Raw genomic sequence first — 21,973 nt, 5'->3', positions numbered from 1 at the left:
TGGATAATTCCTTTTTTTTTACCATGGCTATGGCTTCTTTCATGGTAGCCTCCCCATTTACCCATAGTTTGTCCTGGATCGCTGTGTTTGTAGTGTGCATGACTATTTGATCTTTAATAAATTCATCATGCAGGGCACCAAATTTACATGTGATCGCCAATTTCTTCAATGCCGTGACAGTCGTCTATGGACTCCCCCGCAGCTTGCTTCCTCTGTTGGAAATTGTATCTGTCTATCGACGTGCACACCGGTCTATAGTAGTTGTTTAGGTCCTCTATCACGTGTCGAAACACATCATCATCTGCAGCCTGGCGCTGCGCGGGAACCAAGTTCTGGAAGACCCTAATTCCTTCCGGGCCTAAGTTGTGTTGTAATTGGTGTAGTGAGTGATGACGTCTGCGCACACATTCAGCGCGCCTTTCCACTATCACTTCTGCGCCTCTGGGACTGCCCGGTGCACTCGGCCTCTGTGGTGTGTTTGGTCTTGCTGAGGCTTCAAGGTGTCCCCTCCACTGCGCAGCGCTTGTTCCGCCAGTGCCCTTGCTTGTCCCGTAGGATGCGTCTAGCTGGATAATGTTACACCTATTGAAACGTTCTGTCCCTCTGCCTTTCTTTTCCCTTTCTTTGGTGGGTGGTTCTCGCAGTTGGGTGCTGCCACATTCGGCTTGTTCCAGCCTCCCTGGAATGTGCCTGTTTTGGTCTCTCACGTGGAGCTTGCTTGCCTCCCTTTCTACCACTAATCTCGGCCGTTCAAGCCCCCTGTTTAAGGCTGCTGACCTCTGTGGGTGCTTTCCTGCTTTGGCGCTGTCCTCTGCCACGCTCTCCTGCAGCCTGTCTGCTTTTAGGCCTGTGTTCCTTATGGCTCCTTTGCATTGCTCTCCAGTCTGTGGGTCCACGTGTTGTTCTTCTTTGTTTTCCAGGTCCCAGCCTTGTCGCCACTGTAATGAGGCTGTTTGCCTCAGTGATGGAGTACAATACGTTTTGCGAAAGTAAATTACTTTATTATATAACTGCAGGAGAGCGCCTGGAACGTCCGTTGCTCTCGGGATGCGGCGCTCGAAATGCACCCAAAATGGTGGCCGCGCTCTAAGTCATCACGCGGGGCTCGTGAAGACTAGAGCGCGACACTACAAGGGCCAGCACGCTTTGTGAGGGCTAGGCCCAGGCAGAAATGACTGTGTATCCATGACAACCACAGTCCCCTCTTCGACCCTGGGCCTGGCTCACGCTCTGGCCATCATAACAACATACAGAAGAGCTATTCAGTGTGGGGCCCTAAAGCTGCATGGACACAAGTACTGAAGCATCTAGACCAAATAAGGGCACTATTGCGTGACTTTTAATGCCAGTGCAGTGATGTAGGAATAGGCAGTAAAATGCGTTGGCCTAATCTGCGATGCATGTCACTTTGCAGGACTGAGGAAGTGATGTCACAGCAGCATTAAATGACAAGGTAAAAAGACTGTGACTTCAGTGAAATTACATAAAAATAGATCTAAACATAGTAGAAATGAATCGAATACATACATGCCAATATTTTAGAAGAGCAAAGTGGGAGATAAAAAAAAATATTTGGAGAATATAGTTCCCTCATTGACTTCTACTTGAGAAGAGACAATTTCAGGTAGGAGACAAGCAAAATAAAGCCATTTTGGCTTCAAACTCGGGAGTCTCCTGCCTGAAGCGGTTCTATTTGCTTGTACGAGAATAATATACAATATTCAAATCAAAAGCAATGTAGCAGAACGTGTCCAAAGTGGGCAATAAAAAGGACTTTGTAAGAGCACTTCCTATTAGGTAAAATAAAAAATTTCTAGCTAGCGCGTCAAAATCTCTTTATTACTTAAACAGAGCAGCCAATCAACATTAAACAAAAAGTATAACTGTATTTCCTGTGAATCCATTGACCATTATCCACATTGCTCCACCAATCATGATTCATCCGACTATATAAGACATCATGGGACCTCAGTCCTTTCTCTTTCTTTGCGAAGCCACAACAGTTTCAGCCATGCATGAACGACCTGTCTCCAACGTGGGACAGGATCCAACATCAACCATTGAACAACTGACAAGTCTGAACTCAGCTTCCAGACACTTAGACCTCAGCTCCAGTCTTTCCTCTGGAATATCAACCGATAGAACCCAGATGTTTCCTATGCCTCCTTGTTATCCATGCCTGTCAGGAAGAAAAAATGTAATTGTAACATCTCATCTTAGTCATAGACAAAACAAATCATAGGGTAGGACAAAGTAGAACAGAATCACATTGATGATCACAAATACACCATCAACAATTAATAATTAGTTATACATAATCAAACCTCTTGTGTGGGATAATGCTCACCTCCATGTCCTTAATAGAATTGCAAATTATTGGCGTGCTAGCCAGAATGTTTTTTATTCTATGTCAGGACCGGAGGCTTCAGATTATGCTAGTTTAAAGCTGGGCCGCTACCATCAACCAGGGGCGACTCCTATGTTATGGCAGAGGAGCGTCGCCCTACTGCTGGAGCCAGCAGACGCCTATAATATAAAAGCATAATGAAGTAGTTAATAAAACTGCTTTATTATCATCTAATTTTACTCCAGAGCCACTGCAGAATCTTGAGGGACCACCAGGAGCAGAAGCAGTGGTGAGCTCAGGGCACTGCCAGTGCGCATGTAGGTTTGGCTGCCGTCTTAGGATGGCCAAACTGACATACGCACTGGGATATCTCCAGGCTATTGCTTGGAGATATTGGCAGGGCCCAGGAGTACAGGCTTCCAGTCCCTGCTGGAGTGTTGAATTAGCCCGTTCTGCCCAATCTCTATGCTTCTCTCATGCTGGTTGATACCAGCATGAGAGTAGCATCTGGATTGGTGAAGGGGACTCTGGAAGTCTGTATGAGCATCGTCTGAAGAGGCGGTGAGGCGGTGGATGTCAGGATGCAGGTACGTTTTTATTTTTATTATTCTCCTCCCCACCCCGCGCTGTTTCACCGATTTTCCCCAGCCAGCAGCTGCCACTGCCATCGATAACACATCCACAATAGATTTGAGATAAAACATTTATAAATTGAAATCAGAAGACCAGTCTGCAGCTTCCATGATATTCTCCAGCCCAGATCCCATCACAAATTTTTTAGATGACATGTCGCCATGCACCAAATGCGCCCCAAAGTGGGACACATCAATTCCCGCTTCAGCCAAAAACCATTTCGCCCGAAGTGCTAGAGTTGCAGCTGCGACTGGACGAAAAGGTTTTTGAAGAGAGATAAGCAATTGGCCTGATTGGTCTGTGTGAAACTCATGGGTACAGTTTTCATAAGCCTTAAGGAATTCCACCACAGACCATTTCTGATTAGCGGGAATGCTATGATATAGCTACACAGTGGGAATTGGTCTTTGTATGTTTGGAAATACTAAAAGAGACACCCAAATGTGTAAATATTCTACCTCTATAATGTAGGAAAGGGCCTCTTTTGACATGGTTAGTACACCACTTTTTGCCTGATGCCTGATGTGATTTGTGGGACTGGGTCCCTGCCAAATAGGTTCTCAGTGCCAGATGCCAGATCTCTTTTGCAAAACTGTACTATGATTGGCGCACCTTCAGCAACCTCTGAAAGTACCTAGTAAATAGTTCCCCAAGGTACCTAGGCCATTGGTACTGAAGAGCATCCACTGGGGCTGCAGCACAAATTGTGCCACCCCAGAAACCTCTCACCAAGACCATGCAAACTACCACTGCAGGCTGTTTCTCTTGGTGGGTGAGAAAACTGAAGAGTCGACATTGTGCACAGCCCTTTATGTCATGCCCCCATACACTGCATGAGGTAAGGGTAAGTCACCCCTACCGCAGGCCTTAAAGCCCTATGGTAGGGTGCACTATTTCCCCTGTGTGGATGAGCAGATATGACCCTACAATATCAAGAGAGAGGATGTAGCCTTACGGCTAGAGCAGTTGCCCTCAAAGCTGGGGAACCGGGTTCGAGTCTCAGCAGGGACGCTCAACATCCTGTGATTCTGGTCAAATCACTTAATCTCCCCGCGCCTAACAAAAATGAGTGTGTCCATCTGCAACGAAACTGGTGCTCATGTAATGTGCTCTGATACCTGATATCTTCGGGTCGAGTACACGTTATATAAAATTAAAAAAAAAATGTAAATTCTTGGATATTGTAAGTGCCCAGGGAAGCCATAGAGAGCACATGGACTGGATACCATGTGCACCACGATGGCTTCACTGTACCCTAGGATGCTTTGTTCCAAACATATTGTCTTAATAAATCGTCACTGATGCCAATGTTGGATTTGTTAATAAATGCACACAAGAGACTCGTTTAAGGGTCCTCTGAAAACTTACCAAGCACTGGTGTGGACTCCAACTAGTTTTAACCAGCTGGCCACCACCTGAAATGATTCTGATCTCATGGGGTGAAGGCCAGCATTCTCAGAGTCCAGGAACAAAGCCTGCTCTGGGCAGAAGTGCTTTACACCTCCCCAGGACAGGATGACCATCCGAGACAGGAACCTTCAAAGGCGATGCCGCTTTTGAAATGTGACTCAGGCAGTTCCAGTTTGTGAAGGACGCCAACTCCCCTTTCTCTGTCAACAACGCTGTCTACTCCCTACCTACATCTCTTTCTATACCTCATGTATCCCTTGTTTTATCATCTTAGTCTCCCTACATTGCTCACCCTCTTTAAATTGCACACCTTCTCTACCTCGCTGCAGCTTACTCTTACCTCCTGCTGTCTTCCACTGCTTATGCTCTACCTTTCCCCTCTCTTTCTGTCTCACCTTTCTCTACTTCACCTCTCTCTGCCTTTATACTGTATTACATTTTTCTCTACCTCACAAATTAGTAAATCATCATCTTTCGATTTACCAGACATCAGTGTGAAAGCGAGGTACTAGGCATGACAGAGCAAATGAAGAAGCCATGGATGACGGCACTGTGCAGACAATAACGAGTAGTGTTTGGTGGCGATGCTCCCAGTGAATGGAATGTAAAACACTGGTTATCAGTCACTGAAGTGGAGGGCAGTGAGGGCAACAGATGACGGAAGTGGAATGAGCAAACGGACAGTTTAAGTACATTGGGGTGCAGTGTGGTGTTAAGAATGAGACAGCCTGGCTAGCAAAACGTGAAGAAGACAGAAAAAGTGAGGGGTGGACAGCAGAGAGGAAAGTGCAGCAGAGTGCAGAAGGTGATAAGGGACAGACGCTTGTCAGCAAGATGTAGTGGGATGACAGTGATGAGCATGAATCCAAGAGACAGTGAACAGAAGTTGCAAAATGCAGCGGGTATTTCCAAGCTGGAGTGAGTGACGGTAAAGGGAGACAGAAAGGGGCAGCAAGCGAAAGTGGATGATAACAGGGCAGTCTGTGTTATCCCACACCAATAACATTGTCCCTATCAAAACTCAGGATTTATCGCTTTCTCTATGGGACAGGGCTCTTTACCAACCCCTATCTATATTCTGTTGCAGTGTTATGTTATGTTCTGTTATTGTAATTTGTAGAGCGCGCGTTTACCCGTGGGTGTCTTGGCGCTATGGACGGGTGGGGAAGTCTGCACTGACGGCTAATTCTGGAATAGCCAGGTCTTCAAGCCTTTCCGAAAGCCGATAAGAGAGGGAGACTCTCTAAGCTCAAGAGGGAGCGAGTTCCAGAGTTTGGAGGTGTAAAAATGAAAACTACGCACACCCCATTGGACGGTGCGGGTTTTTGGTACCTGGAGAAGTTTAGCGCCCGAGGACCGGAGATTCCTGGTAGGTTCATACCTGGCCAGCAAGTTTTGAAAGAAGATCAGCCCTTATAGTGTTAAGGGCCTTATAACCTATGGACAGAGCTTTGAATTTAATCCGTTTCTCCACCGGAAGCCAGTGCAACTTGTGGATTTCGGCGGTGACTGAGCGGGTTCTGGGAATGTTGAGAAGCAATCTAGCGGCCGAGTTCTGCACACTTTGGAGTTTTTTGAGACACTGTTTTTGGGCATTTCCTAATAATCCATTGCAATAGTCCAGTTTGGACTGGATCAAGGCTGTGACAACAGTTTTTCTGGCATCTACTCGAATGTATGGGAGAATTTTTCTGATCCTTTTGATGAGAAAGTGGCTTGCTGACACAGTAGCGTTGGTGTGGTGGATTAAGGAAAGTTTAGGATCCAACCACACCCCCAAGTTCTTAACTTTTTCCGCTGGTCTGGGGGGTTCACCCATCTCCACTGGCCACCAAAGGTTGCCCCAGCATGGTTGAACATTGCCAAAAGTCAGGATCTCTGTTTTAGAGGAGTTCAACTTGAGGCAATGGGTGTTCATCCAGTGATTGACCGAACGCATGCAGGTTTGGAATTGTGCAGCGGGAGATGAATCTTTTTTTTGTATGGTAATGGCAATCTGAGTGTCGTCAGCATAGGACGTGAGGCAAAACCCCGAGTTCTGAATTAGTGGGGCCAGCTCTGAGACATACACGTTAAAAAGTGACTGGCTCAAGGACGAGCCCTGAGGCACTCCACAAGGGAGGGTGTATGTATCCGATCGGTGGGCATCCAACTCAACCACGAGTCTTCTGTCTTTTAGGAAGGAGGAAAGCAGAGCCAATGCTGTACCCCCGATCCCTATTCTCTCGAGCCGCTCATGCAAGAGAGAATGGTCAACCGTATCAAATGCGGCTGACAGATCGAGGAGTATGAGCATGGCTGTGCCACCCCGATCCATCGCCACCCTGATCTCTTCTGTTGCCTTAATCAGTGCTGTCTCCGTACTATGTTCACGGCGAAAGCCAAACTGAGATGGATCCAGCAAATTGTTATCATTAATGAATTGTGTCAATTGAGAATTCATAATTTTATCTATTATTTTGGCTGGAAGAGGAAGCCTGGCAATGGGGCGATAATGATTTGGGTCAGTAGGCTCCAGTGAGGGTTTCTTAAGCAATGGGAGGATGGAGGTATCTTTCCAAATTGATGGAAAACAGCCAGTCTTAAACATGGAATTGAAAATATCTGTGAGAGCTGGGCTAACCACATCGCCGATTTCTTAAAGGATTTTCGTCGGGCAAGGATCAGAAGGGGATCCAGATTGAGAGTCTTGGATGTATCTGGCTACGGTCTCAACGGAGACGGGAGAAAAGGCAAGCAAAGTATTTTTGTTATGCTCACTACAGGTGAAATCTATCAAGGGGAAAGGGGTGGAATTCTGAAAGTTATTGAAAATGTTCAACACTTTCATCTTGAAGGCTGCAGCAATATTATCACATAGTTCTTGGTCACACTTAAATCGTGGGCATTTTGCCGATGTAAGTATGTTAACCACTCGAAAGAGTTCCTTAGAAGAGTTTTTTGCTTCCTTGATTTGTCTGGTATAAAAATCCTTTTTACTAGCTATTAGGAGATCTTTATAAAGCGATAGTGCAGTTTTGTAGATAGATTTCAGGTTAGGGCAGTACTTGGCGCGCCAGCGTCTTTCTAATTGCCGGCAGCGCTGTTTTTCTAGCCGAAGCTCTTCAGAAAACCAAGGAGCTGAGGGGTTTTGTCTATTTCCTGAGATTTTCTTTAAAGGGGCAGAAGTGTTAAATGAGTCGTTGAGCCATTTAAGGTATTTTGTGGCTGAAACTTCAGGGGACCCTAGGAAAGAGGGACAGGACTCTTCTAAAAGGGAGCAAAGGGATAGCTTATCCATGAGCTCACACTTCCTTTTAGTGGTGGTGGCGGTCTTTGATACCTTGGACGGTCCCAGGGGGGTGAATGGAAAGGCAAATTTAATCAATGCATGGTCTGACCACGTCAGGGCAAGCGTTTCCATTGGCGCAAGGTTGTTGACAGAGGAAAAGAAACCATCCAAGGTGTGGCCAGCCTCATGGGTGGGGGTCTGAATTTTTTGAGTGAGACCTACTGCCTCCAGGGTCTCTAGTAATGCTTCCGTCTCCCTGTTGGCTTTATCCTCGAGATAGAAATTAAAGTCTCCGAGGATGGTGAATTCATCATTTTGTAGACTGGATTCTAACAGGGTGTCAATGTTAGAGATAAAATGGCTCCTAAATCCGGGAGGTCGATATAAAAGGATACCCTTGAAGGTTTGTTTAGTATTCAGTTCAATGATGAAAAGTAAAGACTCGTAAAAGGGTGTAGAAGTCGGGAAAACCTAACTGGGAAATGGTCCCTAAGTATAATGGCCACCCCTCCCCCGCGTTTGATAGGTCTGTCTACCCTAATTGCCTGGTAGACTGTCGGGGCTGCAGTTGCAAAGTCAGGGTCAGATGCAGCATCAGCCCATGTCTCGGTCAGGCACAGTACATCCAGGTCATGATCAGTAATAAGTTGTGATATTTCATATTTATGTTTGGCTAGGGATCTAACATTTACTAGGCCTCCCTTTAAGGTGGAATTAGTCCCAGAGGGAGTGGGCTTACTATTTCCGGGGTGCTGGGTTGTTTGAAATGCCCAGGTTTTCAATGGTTCTGGGAGGGAGAAACCGCAGGTGCATACTGAATTTGGGTTGCCTGGTATCAGTTTACAGCAGTTGGGGACTGCTGTGTTAAGACTGAGGAGGGCTGTCGAGTCATAATACAAGATACAAGGTATTGGAGGGGCAGGGATTTTGGCACTAGGCACGGGCCAGGCGCGGACGGGCGCAGACGGGCTTGCCTTTGGCGCACCTTCGGCGCGCGTCCGCTGCGCGTCCGCTGCGCGAAGCTGCTATTGCCGATATTTATGTGGCCGTCCCCCCTCTAGCCCGGAAGTCAGACACATCTGGCGCTCCCTCCACATCAATCAGGTAAAACCCGTGGTGGACCGGGGAGCATCAGGCAGCAAAGCCGTCAGGAAAAGGGAACGTGAGCAAAAGTGCAAAGGAAAGGAACTGTGACAGGTACAAACAGCAGCAGTATTATTCAGTTACAAAAACGATTTAAACACGGAATGATTAAAATGATTAAAAAATCTCGAAATGCAGGCAGCAGCATAAGCAAAATGGGAGCATAGAAGGATCTGCTCTTACCCCACGCGTCCAGTGTGTTGCAGTGAGAGGGGGGCTGGAGTCTGTTGGCACTCTGTCAATGCCCTCGAGAATCCCAAACCTTCCGCGCACTCTCTGTTGACACACAAATACACACACACAGACCCACACACACAACAGTCGAAGATTATTGGGGGGAATTGCAGAAGGGATAGAGAGAGAGACATGCAGGTGCCACTCGTCTGCTTCTCGGATCTCTGAGGACAGACAGGTTCAGCAGGTAATTCAGACTTCAGGAGGAGGCATTGCACAAACGAGAAGCAAGGGAAATCTAACCTGCCTAATCCCACTAATCCTAGGGAACCAGGAATGCTGCAGCGACCTGCATGCTCAAGAGAGGGAGGGGGGGTCGCAGGTGAGGAATAAAACAATTAAAGACAATAAAACTTACCTGAGTGCCTGGTACCGCAACGCCTCCGCTCCTGGCCGGTCACGCTGTACTGGTGCAGCGGCAGCTGGGTCCATGTGTTCCTGCTGCAGGAACCGGAAGCAGCCAGCAGGCAGCTTCCCTCCCCTATGCAAGCCAATTGTTGTGATTGTAGGCGCAGCAGGAGAGCGCCCCAGCGGGACATTTCCTCTGCAAAGAGAAAATGGGAGAGTGGGCGGTCCTGCTCGAGGGCAGAGCACGACCGCCCAACCAGGCACAGAGGCACTTCTGCTTTCTCGCAATGCAAGAAGGCAGAAACATAAATGGTAGTTTTTACCGTTTATGTTTCTGCCTTCTTGCACTGCGAGAAAGCAGTGGAGCGACGCCCCCACACCCCAATGGGGGAGCCGCCACTGCCTGCTCCACATTTGGGGGGAGGACAGATAGTAAAATTAGATACATTGGGAGGTCAATCCCCATTCAGCCTGGACCACCCCTAAGGTGGGCCAGGTGATGTGGAGCCCACTTTTTATTTCCATTCATCTTGGTTTGTGAGGAAATGAGCCAATTAGGGTCAGTGTAGTCCCCCTTCCCATAGGAGGTTGTCACTTAGAGGGTAGGTAACCCATTGGCTAATGCCTGCACCCCCTTGAATGTCTCTAAATGTAGTATTTAGGAGACTTTCCCAGACCCTGAGCTTAGATTCGAGGGATACAAAGAAAAAAAGGACAAAGAATAGCTGCTGACTCGAGGGAGAAAGCCCTGCTGCAGAAAATTGGCGGCAAACACTGCCTGCTGCCTTAAGGACTCGACAATCATGGTGTGCGGTCTCATCCTGTTTGTCGACTTGCTACTCCCTGGTGAGTCAGACGCAGCACTAGAACCAAAAGTGGTACATCATCTCCAGAGAATCAGATCTGTCTCCCCACCAAGTTTGGAGTCACCAGGATCTACCCGAGCTGTGCCACACCAATACACAGCACACCAGACCCCCTACAGCATACATCAAGACGAAGAGTCCATTCAGGACTCCAACTGCCCAAGAAGCAAGCACCCATCCAGGGACATCGAGACCCAGAGATCCACTTTGTGAGTTGTCCATCTGCTCCGAAAACATCTCTTCAGTCTGCCTGTCCTGGACAGCAAGGACATCTTGACTCTCTGCCCGGCTGACCTATCTGTTCTGCACCAGGCCCACCAGCCTTGGTGATGACAATCTAGGTGTGCTCCTGTGGTCCTGAGGCCCTTGTAACCTGCTTCCTCGAGTGGGACCCTTCGGACATACCTTTAAGTCCATTTGTGTAGTGTGTTTTCAAGTGGCCCCCTTCTTCATAGTGTACCCACTACCAACAACCTCAGCATCCTGCTCCCGGCCAAATCCGGGACGCTCCCGAGAATTCGCTAGTGGAACATTGAGCTTGGCCTTTCTACCTACTTTAATTCCAAAGGTGAACCTTGAAATCCCACTCTGTGATTTTGTATCCATTTTTGCCTATTTCCCCAGTGACTTCAATGGTGTGTAACTGCGCACAAAAGTAATTAATTTTGCAAACTTGAAAAATTAATAAATTAAAAAGTACTTACTCTAGAACGAAGTTTTTGGATTGACAAATTACCTAAAAATCAGTGTTATTTTTATAAACTTGTCACGGATTTATTCTTCAGTGAGCGTCTCATTTATTGCCTCTGTGAGTACAACTAATGCTTAACACTACCTTCTGATAAGCCTAACTGCTCACCCACACTACCACAAATAGATCGTGAGTATTATCTACGTTTGCCTCTGTTTACCAATCTGGGTCTCCCTGGACTCGGTGCAGAGTTTACTTCATTTTAGTGCACTATATAGAGAGCCAGCGCCCTACAATGGTGGCAGTGGTGGGATCTACGACTTTGAAGTCTGAGAAACTAACTTCTATTCAGACACCAGATCAAGTACCCTCTCCTCAGAGGGAAGACTTGTAAGCCCCAGAGGGAACTGATCCCCAGGAGCTTGGGCCTTACAAAGCACAGCCTGAGACAGCAAGCTGCTGATCAAGAAAAGGGAACTGTCAGTGTTTTCTACAAGGACCTATTGGGATGAGATACTCCTTTACCCTGAGGCCAAAGACGCCAAACCTGGCCCCACCAGGTGAGTAGTAGTTCCTCAGCAGTGTAGAGAGTTTCTGCTAATATTGCCCCATGATGTTCCCCTAGCTGGGCATTTTGGCCAGACCACAATTTGAAGTTGGTTGGTGAACCAGTTCTACTGGCCAGGAATGTCCCAGAAGGTGTAGGAGCTTTCTGATTTCTGTACCACATGTCAAGCCATTGGCAAGAACGTAGTCACCTACAGGGCCCTTAATGCTACTTCCAGTGGTTGTGGTACCCTTTGAGAGGGCTGGGATTGACATTGTTGGTCCCCTTGCACATCAAACAGCATCAGGAAACCCATTTATACTAGTGATAGTGGATCATGCCACTAGGTATCCTGAGGCAACTCCCCTGATGACTACCACTGCTCCTGCAGTGGCAAAGGCCCTCCTTAGTATTTTCACTGGAGTTGGGTACCCAAAGGAGGTAGTATTAGACAGAGGTATAAACTTCATGTCTGTATAAATAAAACATATGTGGAGTGGCTTATAAGTTCACTACCCCATACCATATGCAGTCAAATGGCAGACTGCAGGCCTCACTATCAAGGCAAGGAAGTGCCAGATAGGGTAGGGCACAGTTGTATATTTGGGGCATTTTATAGGTGGTGGCCACTTTCAACCCCTACAACCCAAAATCCAGAATATTCTGGACTAGCACCAGCCAGACTCAAGTCAGGGCATTACTTGGCTTCACTGGGTATTACAGGAGGGTTGTAAGGGAATATGGGTCCATTGTGGCCCCCTCACAGAATTCACCTCCAAGAAAATGCCCCAAAAGGTTAACTGAACAGTGAGTTGCCAAAAGGCTTTTGCCACCCTGAAGGAAGCAATGTACTCAGCACCCACACTGAAAGCTCCAGATTATAGCAAGCAGTTCCCCTCACCAAGATCATGCAAACTAAGCCAGAGCAGGCGGCAGATCTTTCTCCCACATTGCAGCCAAGACCTGGAACGAGCTAACGGCAGACATCAGACGACTGCATAAGGTATAGGTAAGTCACCCCATTGCAGGCCTTACATCCCTAAGCCACAATTGGGCACATGCATCAAAAATTGCAACTGCAATTCCTTATTTGCGAAAAATAAGGATTCAAAAATAAGGAATCACAAAAACCAAGGCGTCAAGAAAATCGCTAAATAATAGCGAATCGGTAAAAATCGCAATTGCTTATTACCTTTCTGCTATTTGTGACCTCGATATATGCAACCTCGCTATTTGCGAACTCGCTATTTGCGAGTCGCAAATTGTGAGTTTGTTTCTGGTGCAGCTTGATGACATCACTACTAGGAAGTGATGCATCCGATGATGATTCCAGTGCACTGAGAGAGTCAGAAGAGGTGGCAGACTGCAGGTGCACAGCTGAAGGGACCATTTTGGAGTTGGGAAAACCGTTAGGGGACAACAGCAAGGCTTCAGGAGCAACGGGAAAGAAGGCTGAAAATCACACGAGGAAGCTGAAATTCAGTGAAAAAGAGATTGAAATCCACATTGAGGAGGTTGTGATAAGCCATGACAAGGTGTTTGGAAAGTTGTCACTCCGGGTCCCTGAGCCAGAGAAGTGCAAAATCAGGCTCAGAATACAATCCAAAGTGAACCCAGTGGAGGTCACCCACCGCACAATAGAAGACCTGCGCAAATGCTGGAATTACTTGTGCAGCCGTGCTAAGGAGAGGGTTGCTGCCAGGCTTGTGGAGGCAAAGAAGACTGCAACACAGACTGGGAATACACCCCTGGAGGACCTAGTGGAGTCCACACTTCAGCCTGAAGCTGTAGTTGGAGTGACAGAGTTGGACACATCTGCACCGGCCAGTACTTCACAAGGTAAGAAGCATGCAAATGTCCATTTAAAGCTGAATCTTAGGGAAAAAAAACAAGTCAGATCAGGTGTAGTGTTCAGATTCATACTCCAGTCCACATTTTACTTGCTACACCCGGGTGCATTATTGGAGATACAGGCTGCTAATCCTACAGGGAAGGCAAGTAGGAGGAAAACAACATTGTCGCTTACAAGTACAACAAGAAAGTGAAACATATAGACACTGTTTGTCAGAAAGTATTTTAATGGAACACAAAAATGCACTTTGTGATACACGTTTTTATAAATTAACTAAAATTGCACTGTTTAACATAACAGATGCAGCTGCACAGGAGTCAGAGGAATGTGAATGTGGAGACTCCCAGGAGACTCAGGCACAGTCAGATGTGGAGACACATGTGACCCCACAAACAACAAACCCTGCACCCACAAGACGCAGGTTCAGAGTCCCACCACTACCTGCCACGGAAGTTGAGGAGGAGAGCCAACATGATCCCCAGACATCCCAGCTTGGATGTACACCCACGACAGGTGGGGCGCAGCGATGTCCTAACCCAGAGGCACAGGTCAAGGCCAAAGATGGGAACACCAGAGGATGACAGTCCAAATGTCTGGGGTGGGCTGGAGAGCCAAATGCTGGGGGTGCCACACCTGCAAGCAAAGAACATTCGATGAATGCAGGCATAACTTTGCACAATGTCAAACAACATGGCAGACATGAGGGACTGTTTGAAGGAGCTGACTACAGCAGTGGTGGAAAGACATAAACCGTCAAATGAAGACATACAGGAGCTATGCACGGTGATGCAGGAGGACCAGGTGTTCCAACAAAGAAGGCATCGCCAATTCATAGGGCGCATAAATGGCTACACCTGAGCCATCAACTGGCTGAGCCCCAACACAGCTCTGCTGTCCCGACATTCTGTGGCCATGCAGGTTGAAATGAGCCATTGCTGTGGGGATGTGGCCAGGGGGCTCATCCAGGTCACAAATGCAGTTGAGCAATTTCAGTCTGCTACTTCTGGGGGCAGCAATGTATTGGTGGGAGTGGAGAGTGAGGAGGTGTCCAGCCTCAGTAGTCTCTTGGTGCCAGTGACTACATGGGACGTGAATGAGGCCACAGAAAGGCGTTTGGGAGTGCGTGGCCGCAAAAAATAGGGTGGTGTTGTAAGACTAACTCCAATATGGTAATGTAACCATAATCATGGCAAAAGTTGTGACTGACATTTAAGTCCAATCATAATGTCTTGTAATTTATCTTCTTTACAATCACTGTGCTAGTTAGCACCGGGTATATGTGCATTAACACTACCACATTTTTTAATAACAAACATCCACTACAGTTGAACCATGCAGTGTCTTGTCTCATCATTACCCACCTTAAAAAAATGGTGTGTAATTTCTGCACATCTCCTTCTCCCTTCTGCTAAGCTTGCCCCAGCTGCTGCTTGTAGTGGTTGCCCTGGCAGGTTGTCTTCCTCAGGCTCGCTGTCAGACAGTTCCAGGGGTATGACTCTCCTAGAAGCGATGTTGTGCAACATGGAACAAGTGGACACAATTCTACAGTAGGTCTCTGGTCGGTACTGCAACGCCCGCCATTCTTGTGGAGGCAGCGGAACCTACTTTTCAATAGGACAAATGTGCGATCTATTACGTTTCGTGTGGCGATGTGCACTGCATTGTAACGCTGCTCACTTGGGGTACTTGGGTTGAGGTATGGGGTCAGGATGTAGGAGCACATGGCATATGCACTGTCACCTACAGGGTAGTAAGCAAAAGGTTAGTGACAGATAAGCATTTCCATTTAGCCATAGTATGAAAGACATTGTAACATATGTTTACCAAGCAGACATCCTTCTCCAAATTCACCCCCAAGGAGACAAGTATGTATGCCACTGTGTCGGAATATGTAGGAGTCATGTGTGCTGCCAGGGAATTGTGCCACTATCAGCCAGATTCATCATTGAAAAATGGGCTCGCAAAGGGCCAGATTCTGAGAATCTGGCCCTTTGCGAGCGCAATTTTTGCATTTGGGATTCATCATCCCAAATGCAAAAATCGCTAATTGCGAAATCGCAAAATTGCGAGGAATTGCATTTAAGGAATCTCTATTTGAGATTCCTTAAATGCAATTCATTAACCATTTTCAAATTGCGAATTCACTATTTTTGGCCGCTATTTACCGCGTAATCTGACTTTGTGGTAAACAGCGATAACTTAGAAAAATGCACTTTAGTGCATTTTTCTAAGTTGTATGTTACACACACACACGTGTCCGCGCAACATCAGTCTACATTGACATTTCAGGGGTGCTACAGGGTGTCCCTTGGACACCCCTGGCACCCTTGAAATCGCATCCTTATTTGCGATTAGCAAATTGCTAATCGCAAATAAGGAATGACGCCCCATTCATTCCTATGGGCCTTTAGGCCCATAGAATGGGGCGTCATTCCTTATTTGCGATTAGCAATTTGCTAATCGCAAATAAGGAAGCTGTAGAAATCGCAAATAAAATTGCGATTTCTACATGAATCCCGTTTTGCAAGTCCTTAATAGCGATTCCTTAATAATCGCTATTAAGGACTCGCAAAACGGGAAAATGATGAATCTGGGGGTAAGTCAGTAATGATGGTTTTTGAATTGCAGACTATTTGGATATTCCGTGAATGGTAGTGTTTTCGGTTCCTATAAATGTACTCATTCACTGATGGCGGAAAAATGGCGACATGCGTTCCATCAATGCAACCTATTACATGGGGAAATCCTGCTACCTGATAGAAGTCTAGTTTGGTCTGATGCAACTTATGTTGGGTTGAGGGGAAGCTAATGTGGTGGTGTATTCTGGTCAACATGGCGTTAATGAAGTAATTGAAAAAGCGCGATAAGGAACTTTGTGACTCCCCTCCAGCTACAACTACTACACCCTGAAAGCTACCTGTCGCTAGTAGATGCACCTGCACTTGAGTGGGTATGGCATGTGTCCTGCGAATCTGACGCTGCAGTAGGGGATCCAATTCAGCAATCAGATCATAGATCATGTCTGCATTTAACCTATACTTGTCATAGATCTCTTCCTCTGTCTGCTCCAACAATGTAATACGCACTCTAAAAATGCGCTCCTGTATCCTCCTTCTCTGTGCTGCTGCTCGTAGCCTCATCCTCCTCGCCATGACGTAGGGCGCTGCCATTGTGAAACATTCTGCGGCCTCCTGGGCCAGTTTATATACTTTGGAATTGTTTTCCACCTCTTTCAAGTGTTTTCCCCTGATTCCCACCTGCCTGTAAAATTCGGTTATTTACGTTCGCAAATTTGCGAATTTTCCAAAATTTGCAATTTGCGAGTTCACATGCATTGCTTTGCGAATCTGAAATTGCGAGTTGCAATTAAAGAAACACAATTTTAGAATTCGCAAATTTGCGAATCTTTATTTCTGTGAATTTCTTCTATATTCTCAGAATTGGGATGATGCATTGCTAAGGCCTATAATGTGTTCGCAAAGGGTCTTTTTTAGTGAATCACAAATTTTGGGCACGCTAAATGGCTTCATGCATGTGTGCCTAGATCCCATTGTTGGAAGCTGGCTCTGTATATTCTATACCAAAATGAGGTATAGTGTGCACAGAGTCCAGTGGAACTCCAAAGGTAGGCAGAGGTAAATGTAGATAGCACCTTACTCTCAATTTGTGGTAGTGTGGGCGAGCAGTAAGGCGTTATCAGAGGGTAGTGGTTAGATTTGGGGGTCTCTAGTTGGCACAGGTAGGTACTTGTGACAAATAGGGACCCTTGCCTCTAGTCGAGGTAAGGGGGTACCCTCCTAAAATAACCCCTGCTCACCCCCTTGGTAGCTTGGTAAAGCATTTGTGAACACATACAGTAATCAAGTGACAACAATACAGATGGACACTACACAGGTTTTATATAAAAAAGTATTCTTTATATAGACATATCACAAGAACACAAACGACAAAAATCCACAATACTGTACTTAAAATGGTAGAATTAGCTTAGTTCTCTTTAGATCTTAAAATGGGACACTTTGAGTCAATGTACCTTAAGATGCGACATGGAGCGCAACAAAAGTGTTGTAGGAAAGGTGATGCGGTAGTCCCGGACACGCAAGGACGGTGATGCGTCAAAGATCTGGTGCAAAGAAATAAAGATGGCGCTTTCTCCTTGATGCGACACGCTTTCCGGTGATGCGGCAGCGACTGCTGCGATGTCAATCCTCTTCTCCGGCGATGCGAGATGCTTTACACGATGCGTGCCACGACAGGCCCTGCGACACACTTCCCAGTGATGCAGCGGCGTCTGCTGCGACATCGATCCTCTCCCCTGGTGATGCGAGTTGCTTCCACAACAATGCGAGCCGCGACAGGCCCTGCAACACTCTTCCGGTGATGCGGCGACGTCTATCCTCTTCTCCGGCGATGAGCCGCGACAGGCCCTGCAACATGCTTCTCGGAGATGCAGCGGTGTCTGATGCAATGTTGATCCTCTTCTCCTGCGACACGCTTCCTGGTGATGCAGCGGCTTCTGCTGCGATGTTGAGCCTCTTCTCCGGCGATGTGAGTCGCTTCGTGTTGTGAGGCAGCATCGGCAGTTCGGCGAGATGCTTCTTGTTCTTGAGTCTCGCTTCCAGCTCCCTGCGACACGCAAGTCCCCACAAAGTCCAGCACAACTGCAGGCACTTCAAGGGAACTCTTGAGGAGCTGGAGGGTGAAGTCTGTTGTCCCTGAGACTTCAGCAGAAGGCATGCTCTATTCCAAGCCCTTGGAGATCCTTCACAAGTTGAAATAAAGTACAGAAAGTTCCTTTCTCCTTCCTTTGACAGTCAGGCAACAACTGCAGGCCAATCCCCCAAGCAGCACTTCAGCTTAGGGATAGTCTCTCCTCAGTCTCTCTGGTTCCACTCCTCAGCAAAGGTTTCTTCTGGTTTGTCCAAAAGTGATCTAAATTCTTGGGATCAGGGTCCTAATACTTATACCCCAAAATCCTTTGTCTTCTGATGGCAGAGGGGTCTTTGCCTAGTCCAAACCAGTTCTGGTCAGTCCTGGAGCAGTCTGTTTACATGACTCCTTCTTTCCTTTCAGAGAGCAGGGCAGAGACATCAGACGCACCACAGGAGGTGGAGCCAGCATTGTGGAGGGAAGGCACAGCCCTGGAGCACTCTGTTGACATGACTCCTTCTCTCCTTTCACTGTGCAGGGCAGAGACAGCAGATGCACCACAGGAGGTGGAGCCAGCATTGTGGAGGGAAGGCACAGCCCTGGTACACTCCGTTGACATGACTCCTTCTCTCATTTCACAGTGCATGGCAGAGACATCAGACGCACCACAGGAGGTGGAGACAGCATTGTGGAAGGAAGGCACAGCCCTATTAAGGTCCCAGGTGCAACTCCTCCCTTCCCATCTAGATGCAGATCTCTCTATTCACCCCTGGCCTAACTCACCCTGTCTCCTGGAATCCCCCAGCCCTGGCACTCAAAATTCAGACAAGGAATACACAGCCTAGCTGAGGCAGGCTTGGATAGTTAGACAAGAAAATACCTACTTTCTAAAAGTGGTATTTTGAAACACAGAATGTTAAAACCAACTTCACTAAAATATGTGTTTTATCATTCTGAGTTCAGGCATACTAAACTCGAATTTTACCTACTTCCCTGAGTCAGTTATGATTATAAGATGTAATAATCTAACCGCCCATTCTGGCCTATGGCGAATAGGTAGTCTTGCAATAGTGAAAAACCAAAATGGCTGTAATTCACTATTATGACATGCCACACACATCAGGGCTTGTCCTACCTTATACTTACAATGCACCCTGCCCTTGGGCCTACCATAGGGGTGTCTGATATGAAGAAAAGGGAAGGTTTAGGGACTGGCAAGTAGGTGCACTTGCCCAGTCAGCATGGCAGTACTAGACTGCACACAGGCTCTGCAATGGCAGACCTGAGACAGACTTTTACAGGCTGCCTCTGTGGGTGGCACAACCAGTGCTGCAAGCCCACCAGCAGCATTTGGATTACCAGCATTGGGCACTCCTGGTGCACTGTACTTGGATCTGACAGGTAAACCAAGTCAGCCAATCATGGAATCACTAATCCATACATCAATATACAATATGGAGAGCATATGCACTTTAGCACTGGTCAGCAGTGGTAAGGGGCCCATAGTCACAAAAATAGCCAACAACAGGTCAGAAAAAATATAGGAGGAAGGCAAAACGTTTAGGGATGACCCAGCAAAAAGGGCCAAGTCCAACAGTAGTGTTAAGCATTTATTGTACAAACTCAGGCAAGACATGAGATCACACACTCAGACTGAACTCAGACCAATTTGTTTGTATACAAATATTATTTATTTTATTTCTAGAACCAAGCCAGGTCTGGTGCTGGTAAGTGAAATAATAGTTTGCAATACTTATGCAATTAATTACAGTTCATTGCAGGCTCAAATGCAGTTGGATGATTTAGAGGTAAGTCAATAATCTGAATTACTTTTCTGTTACTCTGTAGATTAAAATTCTGGTTACTTCTTGGATTACTTTTAAGTTACTTTTGATAATCAGTGTTATATGCCTAGATATCACACTGAGAGCTTTCCTAGACACAAGGTAAGTAATTCACATTTGGTACATTTGCAGTTTTTCAAGTTTTCATACAAACCAACTTCACACTTTTTCAAAGAAAAGCAGTCAATGCAATCCTATGGGAGGAAATGAAGTTATCTGTTTACAGGTAAGTACTTGTTTGTGGGAGTTGGTATTCTGGGGTTAGAACCAGGGTTCCCAAGAGTCGAGGATGCATCCTCAGAACACCCTCAGCGGCACTAGGGCGGCCGAGTGCAGAGTGCTGAGGCTCAATGTTATCCAATGGGGATACGAGGCCTCCGTTTGGTGACTGCTCACGAGCAGGCCACCAGGTTGTGGGAGCAAAGCTCCAGGGCAAAGGGGTATCCAGTTTAGCACAAAAGGTGCACCCACAGCACACAGGGGCGGCTGGGTGCAGGGTGTTATTCTGGTATCAGGTGCCCTGTTGTTTTCAATGGGAGTTGCCGGATTTGAATTTTGGCTGCGGCTTGGTCCAGGAAGACTACCAGGAGGAACCAACAGCTTGGCAGGTAAGTTGGAGGGCTCGGGGATGTAGGTGCACCTCGGGTTCTCTTCTCCAGGGTGCACGGCAGCTGGATGCAGGGGTGTCTTTTGAGGTCGGATTTCACCTTACTGGGCCACTCGCGGTTAGGGGGGTCTCCATGCAGAGGCTGCAGGTGACGTTGGGGAGTTCTGGAGGGGTCAACCCATGGTGGACTCAGAGTCTGGAGCACTAGGGGACATTGCTGGGACCGGTGGGCCACTCGGGCCGTAGGGGACCAGTGCAGTGGTGGTTTCAGGCGTCGGGTTTCTTTGTCCTCAGCTGGCCCAGAGTCTGTCTTGGGAGTTTCTTTTGAACAGAGCTGCTGTTCACAGGAGATCCGGTCTTTGTTGAAGGCAGTCTATCCTCCCAGGGTTCTGGAGGTCGCTGGCTGCAGGTCAAGGTGACTTTTGGCGCAGGATCTCTGGAAACTGATGGGCCAGTAGGGCTGAGGCCAAGTCAGTTCTCCTCTGCAGTCTCCTCTGCTGGGCGTCTTCTTTCATCCTTCTTCTTCGTAGGTTGTGGGAATCTGTCTTTTTGGTTCAGAGCTTTCTCCTAAATACTGTATTTAGGGGGAATTTTAGGGGTCCCTAGGTCAGTAGCCAAAGGGCTACTGAGCTTAGGGTGACTACACCCTTGGTGTGCTCACCCCACATGGGGGAGTGGGCACAATCCCTAATCCTGATTGGAGAGTGCCTGCCATCTGCAAGATGGCGGGCACTGATGAGTAGGCTTCTCTTCGCCTCCCCCCTGAGGAGTGGGGTTGGCAGAGGTGGGCACACCTTCTGGGCTGTCCTAATTTTTCCTGCCTATTTTCCCACCGAAAAAGGAAGGGAGACAGGAAAGAGGCCTGCTCCTGATAGCAGGAGAGATTGTGGGATGCATTACAAAGGTGGCAAGACCTTCGAAGTTCCCCTGCCACAGATGTCTCTTCCTGGCCTGGGGGCGGTGTGGCCACCTCTGCCCATGAAATGCTTTGATTCTGTGCTCAGGGTGCTAAGGAGCAGGTATTTTACTGAGTGAAACATGTAGACCACCCACCGGATGCAGGAGTTTCTAACTACAACTCCACCTACATCCATCAGCTTGCTTTTATTGCTATCAGAGGCCCAGACAATAAAGATAAGCCCCTGGGTACTGGGACCACTGAATAGCTTTTAAACTTTCACTTTCACATCACCTCCACTGCACACTCAGTAAATTACTTGCTCCGCTGTAACACAGGCCCAATGATGAAGCATGCCACAAACTAGGTTGGTGGATGAGGGCTTTATACGGAGACCAAGCAGTTCTTTTCCTTTCCCATACATTCCTGAGTCCTGTATCACATACAAATAGGCTAGTCCTCTCTTGATTATAAGAATGGACATAGTAGGTAGGAGTACAGTGCTCATGCAACTTTACCCTCACCAATGGTATAGTGCACCCAGCTGAGGGGTGTCTTACCTATACCATAGGCAGTGGGTTGCTGCGTACAATGTCGACTAGTCACTTTTTCTTGCACCAAAACATGCAGCC

The sequence above is a fragment of the Lissotriton helveticus genome, chromosome 3_1 (assembly GCF_964261635.1).
Source record: "Lissotriton helveticus chromosome 3_1, aLisHel1.1, whole genome shotgun sequence".
NCBI lineage: Eukaryota > Metazoa > Chordata > Amphibia > Caudata > Salamandridae > Lissotriton > Lissotriton helveticus.
Note: the sequence above shows the minus strand (reverse complement) of the source record.